The 17,577-nt window shown below is 43.7% G+C and overlaps 1 protein-coding gene across 3 annotated transcripts in view; it reads left to right on the top strand.

The window, feature by feature from the left end:
• Positions 1–17,577, top strand: part of LOC110509728 (breakpoint cluster region protein) — a 131,026-nt gene that overhangs the window by 42,583 nt on the left and 70,866 nt on the right. Inside the window, exon 1 of one of the 3 annotated variants that reach the window (XM_036967544.1) lies at positions 4,470–4,551. The exons of the other annotated variants lie outside the window; for them this stretch is intronic. The gene's annotated coding sequence lies outside the window, so the exon portion shown is untranslated. Of the gene's footprint in view, positions 1–4,469; positions 4,552–17,577 lie in introns of those variants that run through there. 3 annotated transcript variants of the gene reach the window in all.

The raw sequence follows: 17,577 nt of genomic DNA, 5'->3' as shown, positions 1-17,577 counted from the left end.
TGTTTAATAGTAGAGTGCACAAGGTGCATTTTTGAAACTGGGTAGTGCATCATCAGTTTTCCTCTTGTCGTGCCAGTCATTGCAGACCTTAGAGAGCTGTTTATAATTTGCCAGAAATGTCCAGATCAACTAGCCCATGTCAGCTAGAATTTTTTTGCAAGGTTTTTTAACCCATTGATTTTGTAATGTTTGAGTCATTCAAATATCACATCAACACAAATGTGTAGAATTGCAGGAAATAAGCTATAAACTTGCAAAATGTTCTCTCCGCCAACATGAGGGGTGTGAACAGTTTGTGTCATGAACAGTGCTTGTGCCCATAGAAATAGACGTGGCAGGCAAACGCAGGGGGCGTGGGATGTTGGAAGGGGGGCCTGCATGAAAAAGTTTGGGAACCCCCTGATCTATTCTACACCCACATAATAAAACACGGTAACACAAATACCCACACCTATACATTCACCCTCCTTCTGGCTCTCCCTTCTGTCTCTCTCTGCAGTCTCTGCAGTGCTGAGTTTTTCGTTTCTCCCAGCCATATTCATAACAGTGTTATTTGACACAAGTAGCCTCCCCCAGTGTGGTGTGGAATGTATTTAGCTGATATGGGACAGGGGTGGAGGAGGGGAGCAGGGGGTTGTCTTGAAGGTAACCTTGGAGGTGTGTTGAAAAGCAAAAATGAACGAGGGAAGTGAAGGGCTGGTGTTGAATCTTCTCCCAGGGTCAGAGATGGATGGAGCCAGGCCCAGGTTGCATCCCAAATGGAACGCTATTCCCTTTATAGTGCTCTACTTTTGACCAGGGACTTTATGGTTCGGGGGGGGGGAAGTAGTGCACTATGTAAGATATAGGGTGCAATTTGGGATACATCCCCAGAGACATTATTCGTAGTAGCATATTATTGATTATTTAAGTCTCCTGTCAGATGCCTCTATAAAACTGTCCCTTAGAAATGTGCCCAGTTCCTCCTCTGAATGAGGTCATATCCTCTTAACCCTTGGTTGACCAGAGGCTGTGAGGAAGGTTTAGCATTTGCCCATCTACTTAATTGAACCTTTTGGATGCTATTGCTAGGTTTAGGTAGGGCCCTATAAAATTGGCGAAATGGAGAAAGTGGACGGAATCAAGGAATCCAGACATTAAAACAGAATTCAACAATATTCCTAAATGTATTGAACATAGTAGGGAATCAACTAGATGTATTGAACATTTATTTTACCTTTATTTAACTAGGCAAGTCAGTTAAGAACAAATTATTATTTTCAATGACGGCCTAGGTGGGTTAACTGCCTGTTCAGGGAAAGAACGACAGATTTGTACCTTGTCAGCTCGGGGATTTGATCTAACCACCAGGCTACGCAAGTTTATCATAAGACATGAACAGAATGCACCAGTTACTGGTACTTCCTGTAACTTTCTGAAGAGGCAACGAGACTGCCCCTGTCGGTGTGTGTGCGGTGCGTGGCATCTACCACTTTGTTTAGCCATTAGCGATGACGCTAGCTAACAGTCTGCTGGTAGATGGAAAGGCTTTCTTAAAAACCTTCTCAATCAAAACTACAACATGTAGGATGTAATGGCATAATTTCACGTTGCTCTATGCTTACCCTGCAGCTTTATATCATTATTATTTTTGTTTTGAAACTGCGGTAACTGCAGTTGACTGTGGTATTTTGGATGAAGTAATTACTGCAGTAACTGCAGTTGACTGTGGTATTTTGGATGAAGTAATTACTGCAGTAACTGCAGTTGACTGTGGTATTTTGGATGAAGTAATTACTGCAGTAACTGCAGTTGACTGTGGTATTTTGGATGAAGTAATTACTGCAGTAACTGCAGTTGACTGTGGTATTTTGGATGAAGTAATTACTGCAGTAACTGCAGTTGACTGGTATTTTGGATGAAGTAATTACTGCAGTAACTGCAGTTGACTGTGGTATTTTGGATGAAGTAATTACTGCAGTAACTGCAGTTGACTGTGGTATTTTGGATGAAGTAATTACTGCAGTAACTGCAGTTGACTGTGGTATTTTGGATGAAGTAATTACTGCGGTAACTGCAGTTGACTGTGGTATTTTGGATGAAGTAATTACTGCGGTAACTGCAGTTGACTGTGGTATTTTGGATGAAGTAATTACTGCAGTAACTGCAGTTGACTGTGGTATTTTGGATGAAGTAATTACTGCAGTAACTGCAGTTGACTGTGGTATTTTGGATGAAGTAATTACTGAGGTAACTGCAGTTGACTGGTATTTTGGATGAAGTAATTACTGCAGTAACTGCAGTTGACTGTGGTATTTTGGATGAAGTAATTACTGCGGTAACTGCAGTTGACTGTGGTATTTTGGATGAAGTAATTACTGCAGTAACTGCAGTTGACTGTGGTATTTTGGATGAAGTAATTACTGCAGTAACTGCAGTTGACTGTGGTATTTTGGATGAAGTAATTACTGCAGTAACTGCAGTTGACTGTGGTATTTTGGATGAAGTAATTACTGCAGTAACTGCAGTTGACTGTGGTATTTTGGATGAAGTAATTACTGCAGTAACTGCAGTTGACTGTGGTATTTTGGATGAAGTAATTACTGCGGTAACTGCAGTTGACTGGTATTTTGGATGAAGTAATTACTGCAGTAACTGCAGTTGACTGTGGTATTTTGGATGAAGTAATTACTGCGGTAACTGCAGTTGACTGTGGTATTTTGGATGAAGTAATTACTGCAGTAACTGCAGTTGACTGTGGTATTTTGGATGAAGTAATTACTGCAGTAACTGCAGTTGACTGTGGTATTTTGGATGAAGTAATTACTGCAGTAACTGCAGTTGACTGTGGTATTTTGGATGAAGTAATTACTGCAGTAACTGCAGTTGACTGTGGTATTTTGGATGAAGTAATTACTGCAGTAACTGCAGTTGACTGTGGTATTTTGGATGAAGTAATTACTGCAGTAACTGCAGTTGACTGTGGTATTTTGGATGAAGTAATTACTGCAGTAACTGCAGTTGACTGTGGTATTTTGGATGAAGTAATTACTGCAGTAACTGCAGTTGACTGTGGTATTTTGGATGAAGTAATTACTGCAGTAACTGCAGTTGACTGTGGTATTTTGGATGAAGTAATTACTGCGGTAACTGCAGTTGACTGTGGTATTTTGGATGAAGTAATTACTGCAGTAACTGCAGTTGACTGTGGTATTTTGGATGAAGTAATTACTGCAGTAAAAATACGGTGTTATTTTGGACACAATATTTGCGCCATACTGTAGTTCTACTGCACTCTAACTGCAGTTATAATGCAGTGTACTGCAGTTATACTGCACTCTGATTTCAATCTTTTTTCATAAGGGAGTGGGTATCACATTTACGGTACAAAAACACTGCTTAACAACAGCTGGGTGCGCACATAAATTAAAGAGTAAGTACACTCAGATTTTTCCCAGACCTCAAAATGTCTCCTGATGTGGTTTAAGTATTGTTGTGGCCTCAGCGATGGCTGAGTGGAATCTGTGTTCCATCATACAGTGAAAGAAAAACAAACAAAAAATCTAACCAAAACCAATGGAAACTTTTAGTGATTCACTCTAACACGATTGTGCATAATGAATTGAGTTACCCGCCAAAGGTAAAATGGCTTCAGTGAAAACACAATAAAGAGACTGAATGCGATTTTTCCGAGACAGATACACGGAGCCCCTCACTACCTCGCTCCAAGGGCTACACACACCCAATGGGATAAACAGGTGTGTGTGTATGTCTTTGTCTTTGTGTTTGTACTGGGAGACCGGGCACAGGGCCACTGACTGTGTGCAGCTGTGCTGGCGACACTGCTGAATCCATAGCAGTGTCCTCTAGACTTACTTACTACCAAGGTTAGGCCTATAGAGCTCATTGAAACGCCACTGGTGATAGCCAAGGTCATGCCCCAAATGGCACCCTGTTCCCTATATAGTGCACTACTTCAGTGCACTCGGAAATAAGGTGCCATTTGGGACTCACTTGAGACTTGTCTCCACCTCTCTGACCACGTACTATGTACCGTCTGAGTCACAGAGAGCTGCTAGTGTTTTTGGTCATCTATTTCTGGTCTGGTTAGAAACCCGAAATGGCTGTTTTGTTTGCTGCGTTTTTAACAGGTTTTGTCTCCACTTGTTGACATTGATTTGCATCTCCGTTCCTGGTCCAGTCTGCCCTTCCGTCAGTCAAGCTGTCAATCTGTCAGGCACACAATGCAGTGGTCCAGGAGTAGGCAAGCAGATGAACTGTCACTCACACACTTTTCTCTCTGGATGATGTGTGCATGTGAAGGGCAGGACGACACACACACACACACACACACACACACAACAATTACAAATAGTTGTTCACTCTCCTTGTTGCTGTGAAAAGAGGAACTACTGAAAAAAGCTGTTGTGAACCAGCCAGTGCCCTAAAATAGAGTCCATAAGAAGAGAGAAGAGCATCACAGTCAATCTGCTGTATGTAGGGTGTGAGTGGCATTCAATCGCTGCAGTCTATTTCAGACAGGGCAAGTGTGGGTGGATGGTTGGAGCTCTGGTGAGTAGGGATGTGACAGTCATTGAATTTTGGATGACGGCAATTGGCCTGATAAACGTGTATTTTTTTAAAACGCATTTTATCCTCTCCTCCGCTCCTGACTGCATGTGCTGACATAGAAATAGAATGGATAGAACGGGCGTCCTCGTTCAAGTCAATGATGGCATAATTAACTCTTTCTTGAACTGCACTGTTGGTTAAGGGCTTGTAAGTACGCATTTCATGGTAAGGTCTACACTTGTATTCGGTGCGTGTGACATAAAGTTTGATTTGATTTGATAATGGGTGGACTGGCTGCTATTGCGAGTGTACCCATGGAAACAAAGCAGGAAGTAAAATATGTGGGAAAAAATGTGCTGTGATTCGTTGATTCAACACAACCGACATTTAAACAATTCCATTCCATTGCATGAGCCACATCTGTTAACATAATTTGAATTAACGTTCTACATTACAATGGAAATTATTGCATCACAATACCAGGCAGCCATAGTTCCTCACAGAATGAAGTTTCACAGTGGCCACGCCCCTCGCCTGGGGTACGGATGTAAAAATCCCTCAAAATCAGCTGTTGGCGCCCATACGAATTAGCCCCATGGTTGCATTGTTAAATCTTATTCATTCTCTTAAATGAAACCCCATGCCTGTTTTCTCATTAGCTGGGAATGTTGTTTGAAATGTCTGATACAACATATGTTGGTGATATCGTTATCAACCTACTGCATACCCCTTAAAAATGTACTTTTTTTGTGTACAGGGTATGCTATTAGCATGCTAACACTCATTAAAACAGACAGAATGGCTAGCATATCTAGCCATAGCTAGAATTCACTGGTTGATGTTGAGGTAACTTTTGAGTGTAATGGAGATGACAGGTGACTATGACATTAATATATACAGCGCTTTGGGAAAGTATTCAGACCCCTTGACTTTTTCCCCCGCAAAAATGACATTACAGCCTTATTCTAAAAGGGTCTGAATATTTATGTAAATAAGGTATTTCTGTTTTATATTTTTAATCAATTTGATAGAATTTCTAAAAATCTGGGTTATTGTGTGTAGATTGATGAGGGAAAAAAATATTAGTTGAAAATAGCCACGAGATGGTTTTTTAACCTCGCCTATAATGACATACTCAAATCTAACTGCCTGTAGCTCAGGACCTGAAGGAAAGATATGCATTTTCTTGATACCATTTGAAAGGAAACACGTTGACGTTTGTGGAAATGTGAAATTAATGTAGGAGAATATAACACATTAGATCTGGTAAAAGATAATACAAAGAAAATAACATGCATATATTTAGTTTTATACAATCATCTTTGAAATGCAAGGCCTTAATGTATTATTCCAGGTTAGGCGCAATTTAGATTTTGGCAACTAGATGGCAGCAGTGTATGTGCAAAGTTTTAGACTGATCCAAGGAACCATTGCTGTTCATAATGTTGTATCAAGACTGCGAAAATGTGCCTAATTGGTTTACTAATATATTTTTGAGTTCAAATTTGTGCACTCAAACAAAAGCATGGTATTCTTTCACTGTAATAGCTACTGTAAATTGGACAGTGCAGTTAGATTAACAAGAATTTAAGCTTTCTGCCCATATCAGATATGTCTGTCCGATCCTGTAGTTAATACCGTAAATACAATTTAAGTTTTTCAATACGTTTTAATATTAGTTTTTTTTAAAGTAAATACCTGCAGAGAAACTTGTGCAATGCCTTTGGAGATAACGCAGATTGTGTTATTTCCCCTGGCACATTTTCTTACCTTATCAATCTTACTTAGTTCCCCAGAACAGTTGAGCCAGTCGTGTTTGTTTTAAATAGCACAACAGGAGAAAGCGGGAGCAGGTGAGTCCAACTGTGTGTTTGTTTTAAATAGCACAACAGGAGAAAGCGGGAGCAGGTGAGTCCAACTGTGTGTTTGTTTTAAATAGCACAACAGGAGAAAGCGGGAGCAGGTGAGTCCAACTGTGTGTTTGTTTTAAATAGCACAACAGGAGAAAGCGGGAGCAGGTGAGTCCAACTGTGTGTTTGTTTTAAATAGCACAACAGGGGAAAGCGGGAGCAGGTGAGTCCAACTGTGTGTTTGTTTTAAATAGCACAACAGGAGAAAGCGGGAGCAGGTGAGTCCAACTGTGTGTTTGTTTTAAATAGCACAACAGGAGAAAGCGGGAGCAGGTGAGTCCAACTGTGTGTTTGTTTTAAATAGCACAACAGGAGAAAGCGGGAGCAGGTGAGTCCAACTGTGTGTTTGTTTTAAATAGCACAACAGGAGAAAGCGGGAGCAGGTGAGTCCAACTGTGTGTTTGTTTTAAATAGCACAACAGGAGAAAGCGGGAGCAGGTGAGTCCAACTGTGTGTTTGTTTTAAATAGCACAACAGGAGAAAGCGGGAGCAGGTGAGTCCAACTGTGTGTTTGTTTTAAATAGCACAACAGGAGAAAGCGGGAGCAGGTGAGTCCAACTGTGTGTTTGTTTTAAATAGCACAACAGGAGAAAGCGGGAGCAGGTGAGTCCAACTGTGTGTTTGTTTTAAATAGCACAACAGGAGAAAGCGGGAGCAGGTGAGTCCAACTGTGTGTTTGTTTTAAATAGCACAACAGGAGAAAGCGGGAGCAGGTGAGTCCAACTGTGTGTTTGTTTTAAATAGCACAACAGGAGAAAGCGGGAGCAGGTGAGTCCAACTGTGTGTTTGTTTTAAATAGCACAACAGGAGAAAGCGGGAGCAGGTGAGTCCAACTGTGTGTTGACCAGGTTTGCATTTTATATTGAACGTCAGCAGTGTTTTTTTTGCTTCGATAGAGTGATAAGGGATGTGCAACAACAAGATTTCTTTCACAGAAAATACTGTACATTAATTAGTGCAATACATTCAACATAAAAGAGCTTCATTTTCATCAGATGACAGCAGTAGTGCAACAATTTTGGGCTGGCAGCCAAACAAGTAAATGAGCTTACAATGAAAAAGCAAGGTCTTATCAGCTTTCAAATGTTTAGGCCTGTCATAGAAAGAATGCTGAAAGTCAATCTTGCAACATCGAGAAAAGTACCAGAGAAAAGTGGTCTGCTGATGAAATGCCCATCTGAGTTTAGAAGTGCAACTAAAGATCGATATGTCTGATGCCGAGTAGAAATCCAAGTAAGAAGCATTTTAGATCTGTGCAGCAAGATATTGCTTATGTGTTTTGATATTTTCTTTCCTGCGTGAAAAACACAGGATGATGCGTTAACATGACCCCTATTTTAACTTGCTATGTAAGTAAGTGGCTGGAATAATAAGGAGACGGGGCATCATATTGTGTTAGCTTTCTGCCTTGTTTGAGAAGGCAAAGCCCTTTGGATGAGTTATTTGTACAGCTGCCACTGCTATCTTGATTTCCTTGCGTTTTCTCTCCTCTCTGTTTCGCAGTGGTCTGCTCCTCCCCCCTCTTCTCCTAGCAGGCAGGCCCGTTGCCCTAGCGACTCCAGACTCCACACAGACACAGCATGTAGACATGCTGCTGAAGAGACCGTACTGCATGCATCAACACTTTGTTCATTTGCACAATGTTTCTCGTTCACATTCGCTTGTAAATGTCCAGATGACATTCGGTAGCTCCTACCTATATATGAATAACTTTAGAGCGTATTTTAGTTTGCGCTCGTTAGCATACTTATCTGGCAGCCTCCATGCTTTGCAGTGTGGACCTATTGCAAGTGTACTCATGGGTTTACCTGTGAAATTGTCAGGAGGTGCCAAGACCAGTCTATTCATTCTATTTCTATGTGTGCTGCCGCTGCATTATGGGGGGCGAAACCGCACGAATGCCCAGCCATCCCGTCTTTTCTACTCTTACGATGGTTATTGTATTTTCATGACAGCCTTCGTCCATAACCATTGGTTATGTGGTAATTGTGCCAGCCCGACTGGCGAGTCACCCCAAACTTTATGAAGCACACATGGCTGCTTCGCTCATGTGTTTTTAATGAAACATCATGAATGAACACACTCGATTCATTTAGGATGCCTTCCAACTGATAGCTGGTCACTCTGACAGTAAAACCAGGTTGGGTGTGCTGTGTACAGGATGCAGTTAGCTGGTCTTGGGCTTGCTGGTTTCCAGAGGTAAGCCTTAGGACTGAAAGGCAGAAGTTTTTTCCCATAGGACCAAGGCCTAAATCAATCACCAAGCGCTACTCAGATTAGCAGTATATTATTTTAATCTCTTTCTTTCTCTCTCTTTCTTTTTCTCTCTCTCTTTCAATTCAATTCAAATGGCTTTATTGGCATGGGAAACATATTGTAATGAAACAGGCAGGGAGCAGGTCTCGAACCCTCGGCTGTGTCCCAAAACATGCTCAAGCGGCAGAGTCCATATCCGCGCTTATAAACCCAGGGTCGTTACACTATGTTTACATTGCCAAAGCAAGTGAAATAGATAATAAACAAAAGTGAAATAAACAATAAAACATGTACAGTAAACATTACACTCACTAAAGTTCCAGAGGAATAGAGACATTTCAGATGTCATATTATGGCCATGTACAGTGTTGTAACGATGTGCGAGTAGTTAGTCTCTCTTTCTCGGTGTGTATTTGTGCGCTATCCTAGAGCATAGAGATGAGGTATTGTGTAGCCTGATGTAGCTAGCGGCTCTCTTATGTAAAGAAATTAGCCAGTAATGGAGGGTTTCATTCTTTCATGTGTGTCATGTTTTGGAGCCCAGGGCCCTGATAGCTGATGCCATGCCTCTCAGGCGGAGGAAAAGGTCTTAACGGGAGGCTGTGGCAGAGCTCACTTCATTTCTCTCTCTCCTCGAGAGCAGTTGTTTGTTTTCCAGGCTTACTCAGAGCTGAATGCCAAGCAGCAAGGCTGTATTGAACTACTGACATGCCAGACTGGGTTGGGAAGGCACCCTATTACCTAGCTATATAGTGCACTACTTTACTAGAGCCCTTTTTTAAAATTTCTTTTCATTTCACCTTTATTTAACCAGGTAGGCCAGTTGAGAACAAGTTCTCATTTCTAACTGTGACCTGGCCAAGATAAAGCGTAGCAATTCGACACATACAACAAACACAGAGTTACACATGGAATAAACAAAACATACAGTCAATAATACAGTAGAACAAAAGAAAACAAAAGGTGAGTACAGTGAGTGTACACTGGAATGGTAGATGTGCAGAAGATGAATGTGGAAGTACAGATTCTGGGGTTCAAAGGAGCAAGATAAATAAATAAATACAGTATGGGGATGAGGTAGATAGATGGGCTGTTTACAGATGGGCTATGTACAGGTGCAGTGATCTGTGAGCTGCTCTGACAGCTGGGGCTTAAAGCTAGTGAGGGAGATCTCCAGCTTCAGTGATTTTAGCAGTTCGTTCCAGTCACTGGCAGCAGAGAACTGGAAGGAAAGGCGACCAAAGGAGGAATTGGCTTTGTAACAGAACTGATGTTACAGGCGAAACCCAGATAAATATCCAATCAGGAAGTGCCGCATTTTTTGAAACCGCCTCATGCCAATGACTCCTTATATGGCTGTGAATGAGCTACGAATAAGCTTACGTTTTCTACGTATTCCCCAAGGTGTCTACAGCATTGTGTCGTCTTTTTACACATTTCTGTTGAAGAATAGCCGTAAGGGACCATATTTAGCAAGTGGTCACATGGTGTCTCCCGCAGAAAATATTGCGTAAAATACTGAGGTAGCCATTTTTCCAATCGCTTCTTATGAGAAACCAATTGCCTCGACGGATATATTATCGAATAGATATGTTAAAAACACCTTGAGGATTGATCCTAGACAACGTTTGCCGTGTTTCTGTCGATATTATGGAGCTAATTTTGAAAACAGTTTGGCGTTGTAGTGATAGCATTTTCCGGTCGATTTCTCAGCCAAGCATGATGAACAAACGGGAGCTATTTCGCCTACAAAAATAAAGGAAAATTTGCTATCTAACTGGGAGTCTCCTGAGTGAAAACATCCGAAGTTCTTCAAAGGTATATGATTTAATTTGGTTGCTTGTCTTATTTGTGAAAATGTTGCCTGCTGCCAGCAGAGCGTAGCATAGCATTATGCCATGATAAACTTACACAAATGCTTGTCTAGCGTTGTCTGTAACGCATATTTAAAAATTCTGAGATGACAGTGTGATTAACAAAAGGCTAAGCTGTGTCTCAATATATTTAATTTGTGATTTTCATGAATAGGAACATTTTCTAGGGGCATTTATGTCCGCTGCGTTATGCTAATTCGCTGGCTATGATTACGCTCCCGGATCCGGGATTGCTAGTCGCAAGAAGCTCTAGCAGAGACTTGAAGATTTAATTTTGGTTTGGAGATGCTTAATGTGAGTCTGGAAGGAGAGTTTACAAACCTAGGCATTGAGTAATGATGATTGAGTAATGATGAGAGATATTGTCTCTAGAGACATTTAAACCAGGTGATGTCATCGCATATGTAGGAGGTGGAACAACATGGTTGGTTAAGGCGTATTGAGCAGGGCTAGAGGCTCTACAGTGAAATAAGACATTAATCACTAACCAGGACAGTAATGGACAAGGCATGTTGATATTAGAGAGAGGCATGCGTAGCCATGTGAACATATGGGGTCCAGTGAGTGGTTGGGCTGACTGGGGACACGGCGTTTCAAACAGTTAGCAGTCCGGGGCTAACAAGCTAGCAGTTAGCAGACCGGGGCTAGCAAGTTAGCAGAAGGGCCTTTGGGGGACATTGCGATGGAGGAAAGTCTATTTTTGCCTCATCGTGCGGTGACGTCGATAGACCAGTCGTGGATTAGTAGGGTTCCAAGTAGCTCTAGATAGCTAGCAGGCCACGGTTAGCAGCATGGACCTTCAGCGGACGTCGCGCCTGAGGGGCCTGTTGAAATCCTCGGGCAGATTATATTGGAAGGGGTCCGGATATTGTAGCCCAGGAGTGGGCTTCGGTGGTAGCCCAGGAGCCCAAGCCGGGCTAGCTTCAGGCTAATTGGTGCTTGCTCCGGGATACAAAACGCTAGCCAGGAGTAGTCATCCGGGATTGCGGTTAGCTAGTTGTGAAGATCCAGATGAAAAGGTTCAGAGTTTGCGGTAGGAGTCCGGGGATATGGAGAGAAAAATAGGTCCGTTATGCTCTGGTTTGAGTCACGTTGTACAAACTGGCGAGAGCTTTCTGAGCCTAAGATTAGCTGATGACCTCTAGCAGTGGTTTGCTGACTGATAGCTGGTAGCTAGTTAGCTGGCTAGCTTCAGTTGAGGTATTCCAGATCCAAAGTAAATATAAATACTTTAGAAAAAGCAGATCCACGCCACATTGGGTGAGGCGGGTTGCAGGAGCGTATTTAGAAGTTGAGGTTTAGGAAAATATATTTTTAAAACATGCTTAGAAAAAGAAATGCTTAGAAAAAGACAGGACAAAGACAAAGACATCTAACTGCTACGCCATCTTGGATGGGCCCTGGTCAAAAGTAGTGCACTACATAGGGAATAGGTTGCAATTTGAGACGCAACCTTGGTTTTTATGAGCTCATGTATGGTAGTGGGCCATGTTTAGCATGCTGGTTTAGCATGCTGGTTTAGCATGCTGGTTTAGCATGCTGGTTTAGAGCATGCTGTTTAGCAGTGGAGCTGATATGGATTGGTTGTTGCTACATAGTGAGAAGTGTGTATGACTCACAGTTCTGTATGGAAATGTGGTTACATTGATGAATTACTGGGCACTCTTGGCAGGCTGCAATTCTCTTGTCACCAGGGGGTTTGCCCTATGTTCCCTCAGCCCTATTTTCCCCCAGTACCCACTGAAACAATTTGTATCAAAATTGGCACAAAGGTAGAAAATGTGGATTATTTCAGCATCTACAACACAAACATGTAAGTGTAGGCCTGTATATGGGACTTACTGAATATGTTCAATCACTATGATCTTGAACTTTTATAAATATTACAGAAGAATATTACAGAAGAATAGCATCAAGTTACATCTATAAGTCTCATCCAGATCATCAGGGCACCTTGACCTAGAGAGATTTACATGTTTTTCAGAACATAATGTCAGGGAGATCCTACACGAAACACAGCCCTTATTTTAAGTGTTTCTAAAATCCCCTATGGAAAAATGAATGGAACAAAAACGATTGGAACCGTTTCACTGTTTGAACGCAAGGTTATATGGGTATTATGACACCTCCACTGTGGGGCTCTATAGATGGTCCTCATTTATTAATTCATGCGACAGTGGATTAACTCACCAAAATACCTGTGTACATCAAGGTGGGAACATGGGTCTGAGGGAACATGGGGCTGAGAGAAGATAGACATTGTCCTGTCATCAGAGGGAGAAGTGTTTCTGAGATTGTGTGTGGTCATGTGTGTGTAGTCATGGTAGCTGCTGCATCATCACTGAAGGAGGAAGAACAAAACCATTTACAGTGATGTCCAGTAAGAAGCTTAATGCTGGCGTCCAGGTTAAATCCATTCAACTAAATGGTGTGTGGAGTGTGTGCATTGAAGGTTAAATCGAATGTAATTGCTGCTATAACCATCAAGCATTATTGATATCAAGGCTGAGTTGTATTCCTGTGCCTGTGGATGGATTGGTATCGACACGGGCCACTTTATGTAGCATTTTTAGACCCAAGGCCAAACTGGGAGGAAAACCAACTTGCTATGCCAGTAAAACACCATTAAGCTATAGTGTTTGGCTCACAGTTCCAACACAACACTGTTCTCTTACAGGTATTTTTATTCTCTGTAAACAGTCAAGGCCCCTAGACTCTCTTTTTAAACACCATATCCCAGCATCCCTAGGGCCGAGAGGACACTGATTGGAGTGTTGGGATATGGTGTTTAAACAGGCATACAACACCCCCCTCACCTTCCCCTGTCCATGCTGGCAGAGTATGTTGATGTAAGAAGCAGTAGAGATGCTGTGACTCCTGTTTCCTGCATGGTGTGCCATATTTGGGCTGTAGTGATGTCACTGTTCTTCCACTGGTGTGAGGCTGATTCAGGGACAGCAGGCGGAATAACTGACTGTAAGGACTGTGTGTGTGTGTGTGTGTGTGTGTGTGGCAGAGAAAAAAAGCAGTGGTAGGCAGCATTTCTGGTCCATAGAACTCAGACAGTTGACTGAGCGGAGCTGAAAGGCAAAGGTACTGTAGTAGAAGCTAGAAGCTTCTATATGTAAAGCAGGATATTGAGTTGAAATGAGTGTAGGAGCTAGGAGGGTTGGTGGGGGAAGGAGGGAGAGGCTGAAGGAGGGATAGAGGGGTGTGTAGGGGTGCAGACACTCACCCTACAGGGGTCAGACCGGCTGTGTAGTCCCCCCCCTCCTCATCACCCCTCACCTCTGGCTCTGTTCCTTAGAGGGTGGGTGTGTGTGTGTGCTCGTGGAATGTAGACAGCCTGTGTCTCTGAGCTATGAGTTCTGTTACTAATGCATTCCATTAAAACCGGGCGTGACATGTCAAGCCCAAGCTGAAGGTGGGAGTATGGGTGTGAGGGTTTGTGTGTTTCTGAGAGTGACCATGTATGTGTGGTTGTGTATGTACACAGAAGAGCACAGAGACAGTGTTAAAAGCCTGCTGCTGTGGGGCTGAGCAGTGCTGGTGACGTTGTGTGTTGTTTGAACGGGTGTGACTATGCGTCATAAGTTTGTGTGCAGCAGTGAGTTCGAGCCAGCAGGTCAGGCCTGGATTTAGACCCACTACTGCAGAACGTTCAGGGACATCCTGGAAAGAAATGTGGCCTGTTTGTTTCACCTATAACAATTTTTATTTTTTTTTATTTTATTTCACCTTTATTTAACCAGGTAGGCTAGTTGAGAACAAGTTCTCATTTGCAACTGCGACCTGGCCAAGATAAGGCATAGCAGTGAGAACAGACAACACAGAGTTACACATGGAGTAAACAATTAACAAGTCAATAACACAGTAGAAAAAAGGGGAGTCTATATATACATTGTGTGCAAAAGGCATGAGAAGGTAGGCAAATAATTACAATTATGCAGATTAACACTGGAGTGATAAATGATCAGATGGTTATGTACAGGTAGAGATTGGTGTGCAAAAGAGCAGAAAAATAAAAATAAATAAATAAAAACAGTATGGGATGAGGTAGGTGAAAATGGGTGGGCTATTTACCAATAGACTATGTACAGCTGCAGCGATCGGTTAGCTGCTCGGATAGCAGATGTTTGAAGTTGGTGAGGGAGATAAAAGTCTCCAACTTCAGCGATTTTTGCAATTCGTTCCAGTCACAGGCAGCAGAGAACTGGAACGAAAGGCGGCCAAATGAGGTGTTGGCTTTAGGGATGATCAGTGAGATACACCTGCTGGAGCGCGTGCTACGGATGGGTGTTGCCATCGTAACCAGTGAACTGAGATAAGGCGGAGCTTTACCTAGCATGGACTTGTAGATGACCTGGAGCCAGTGGGTCTGGCGACGAATATGTAGCGAGGGCCAGCCGACTAGAGCATACAAGTCGCAGTGGTGGGTGGTATAAGGTGCTTTAGTGACAAAACGGATGGCACTGTGATAAACTGCATCCAGTTTGCTGAGTAGAGTGTTGGAAGCAATTTTGTAGATGACGTCGCCGAAGTCGAGGATCGGTAGGATAGTCAGTTTTACTAGGGTAAGTTTGGCGGCGTGAGTGAAGGAGGCTTTGTTGCGGAATAGAAAGCAACATTTGAATGCAGAACGCTGAACATGAGGAAATCAGAGGACAGAGTGTTGAGGATGATCAAAACCACATGCTGCTTTCCCTAATAACACACACACACACACACACACACACACTTCTGACACGGGAAAGACTTGGTGCTCCTGAAGTGGTGGCTGCCCTGCCCTGCCCTTGGCCTCGTCTGATAGGTCCACTAAGGAAAAAGTAGGTCACATGAGGGACTTGTCCCATTTTGGGGGCTATTGTTTGTTTGCAGTGGGGTGTGTCGGCCAAGCAAGGCCTTTGTGTGGGATTTCTCAACCGGGCTCTCTCTCTCCCTCCCCTCTCAGCCCTGCCCTGTCTTCACCTCTGATTGACTTTGAACACCAGAATCCTCTTCAGCCTTGAATGTGTGAAGACTTGGCGTCAGGGTTCGTGTTACACTGGTGTTTTCCAAGATGCTAGTGTGACCTGTGTGCTAAGGGTTGTAAGAGTTGATTCACATGTTCAACTATGTGTACGGTTGTTAGCGCTCGGAGTGCGTGTTGACTTTTGCATATGGCTGTTGACTCCTGTATTGGGGGCTAATACTGTAACAACTTAGTGTTTTTCTGCGGGAAAACAACACAAAGTCATTGATAAGACATGCCACGGCATTTCGTTCACACGGGTTGTATCAGTGAGATCACATCTGGTATCCTCATGGAAACGCAGCTGCTATTGGCTGGTGGCTTGCTTCTGTGCTGGCTGTTGGCTTGCGTCTGTGCTAGCTGGTGACTGGCTGGCTGCCCGACAAGACGAATGGCTTTGAGTTTGAGTGAGGTACACATGATTTAGGAGACCCCCCCCCACCACCCCCTCACACACACTCACCCCTCTCTGTGACCTGGATTTGGGGTAGTGTAGCAGATGCAGACATCTCAGACACGTTTACCAGAGGGGGGGGGGGGGGGCTAAAGGAGGCAACCCTCTCTAACACACTGATATGACAACAGCAACAGCCTATTCTGGCTATCAGAGCCCTGCTCGTTGTCTGTGATAAGGCTCCACTAGTGGGTTATTTTGGTGTCGTGGGTCAGGGGTGGCATGTTGATATACTATAGGGTCAGATTGGGAGAACTGCAGCCATGTGGCTTGGGGCTGTGGGGACTCTTCATCTCTGTCTTGAGGTTGGAGATCTAACCTCCCCCAAACGGAACCAAAGCCTTTCCTGACATGAATCATTGATGGGAAAGAGAGAGTCTGTGTGGGCCTGGCACAGACAGTGAGTGAGGGGTAGAAGGGGGAGTTATAGGACTACAGCAAAATATCCCACACCGCTTCACCCCCTCCCCAAACCCAGACAAAGGCTGACAACGCCCTCATGAAAAAATCATTCCCTTTTCAACGTTTGTGAACCAAAACAGTCCTTTGACGTGTCATACACCCCTATCTGTACGGTTGGAATCTCGGTCATGACCTCTTTTCACATCGTTTTTCTCTGTCTCTGCATGGCAGGGAGGCATGTCACATTAGTCTGGATGATGGGGCTGCTTAGTTTACTCTCTGCACTGTGTGTCTGGGAAGGTATTTTACCGAGAGGGAGTGGCTGTCTGTAGTGAGTCCACCTCTAGCTCTCCCAATGTCTTCAGAGGCTATACAGGTGTCATGTGTAAGTGTGGGACACAGCTGATAGACTTCAGGATGGTCCCCCCTAAACCCTTCCTTTCCTCTCTCTCTCTCTCTCTCTCTCTCTCTCGGTCTCTCTCTCTCGGTCTCTCTCTCTCTCTCTCGGTCTCTCTCTCTCTCTCTCTCTCTCTCTCTCTCTCTCTCTCTCTCTCTCTCTCTCGGTCTCTCTCGCTCTCGCTCTCTCTCTCTCTCTCTCTCTCTCTCTCTCTCTCTCTCTCTCGCTCTCTCTCTCGCTCTCTCTCTCTCTCTCCTACAGACCAATCTTCCTACACCACAATCCCCTACACCCCAGTAACCCTACCCCCCAACCCCCTACAACCCAACCACCCACACCCCAATCCCCCTACACCCCACACCCAATCCCCCTACACCCCAATCCCCCTACAACCCAACCCCCCTACATCCCAATCCCCCTACAACCCAACCCCCTACACCTCATCCCCAGCTCTCTCTGCAAGGATGGGCATTTGAATTGGTTGTGAATTCAAGTGGAGTGTCCCCGGCTCAGACTAGATAGAGCTTCTACTGTACTGGATGTTCTTCCTGGATATAGTAGGTACTGGGTGTGTGTGTGTGTGAGACAGTGACACGTGTGTGGGAAGAGAGAAGACAGAGGGGACTCTGTTTGTTCCAGCAGTGCAGCCATGTGAACACTACTGCAGTGGAACGGAACAACAGCCCTGTGCTCTATGGCTTAGGAAACCAGAAGAGACACAG

Source organism: Oncorhynchus mykiss, chromosome Y (assembly GCF_013265735.2).
Source record: "Oncorhynchus mykiss isolate Arlee chromosome Y, USDA_OmykA_1.1, whole genome shotgun sequence".
NCBI lineage: Eukaryota > Metazoa > Chordata > Actinopteri > Salmoniformes > Salmonidae > Oncorhynchus > Oncorhynchus mykiss.
The sequence above is the reverse complement of the archived record's forward strand: the minus strand, read 5'-3'. Positions and strand labels throughout refer to the sequence as shown.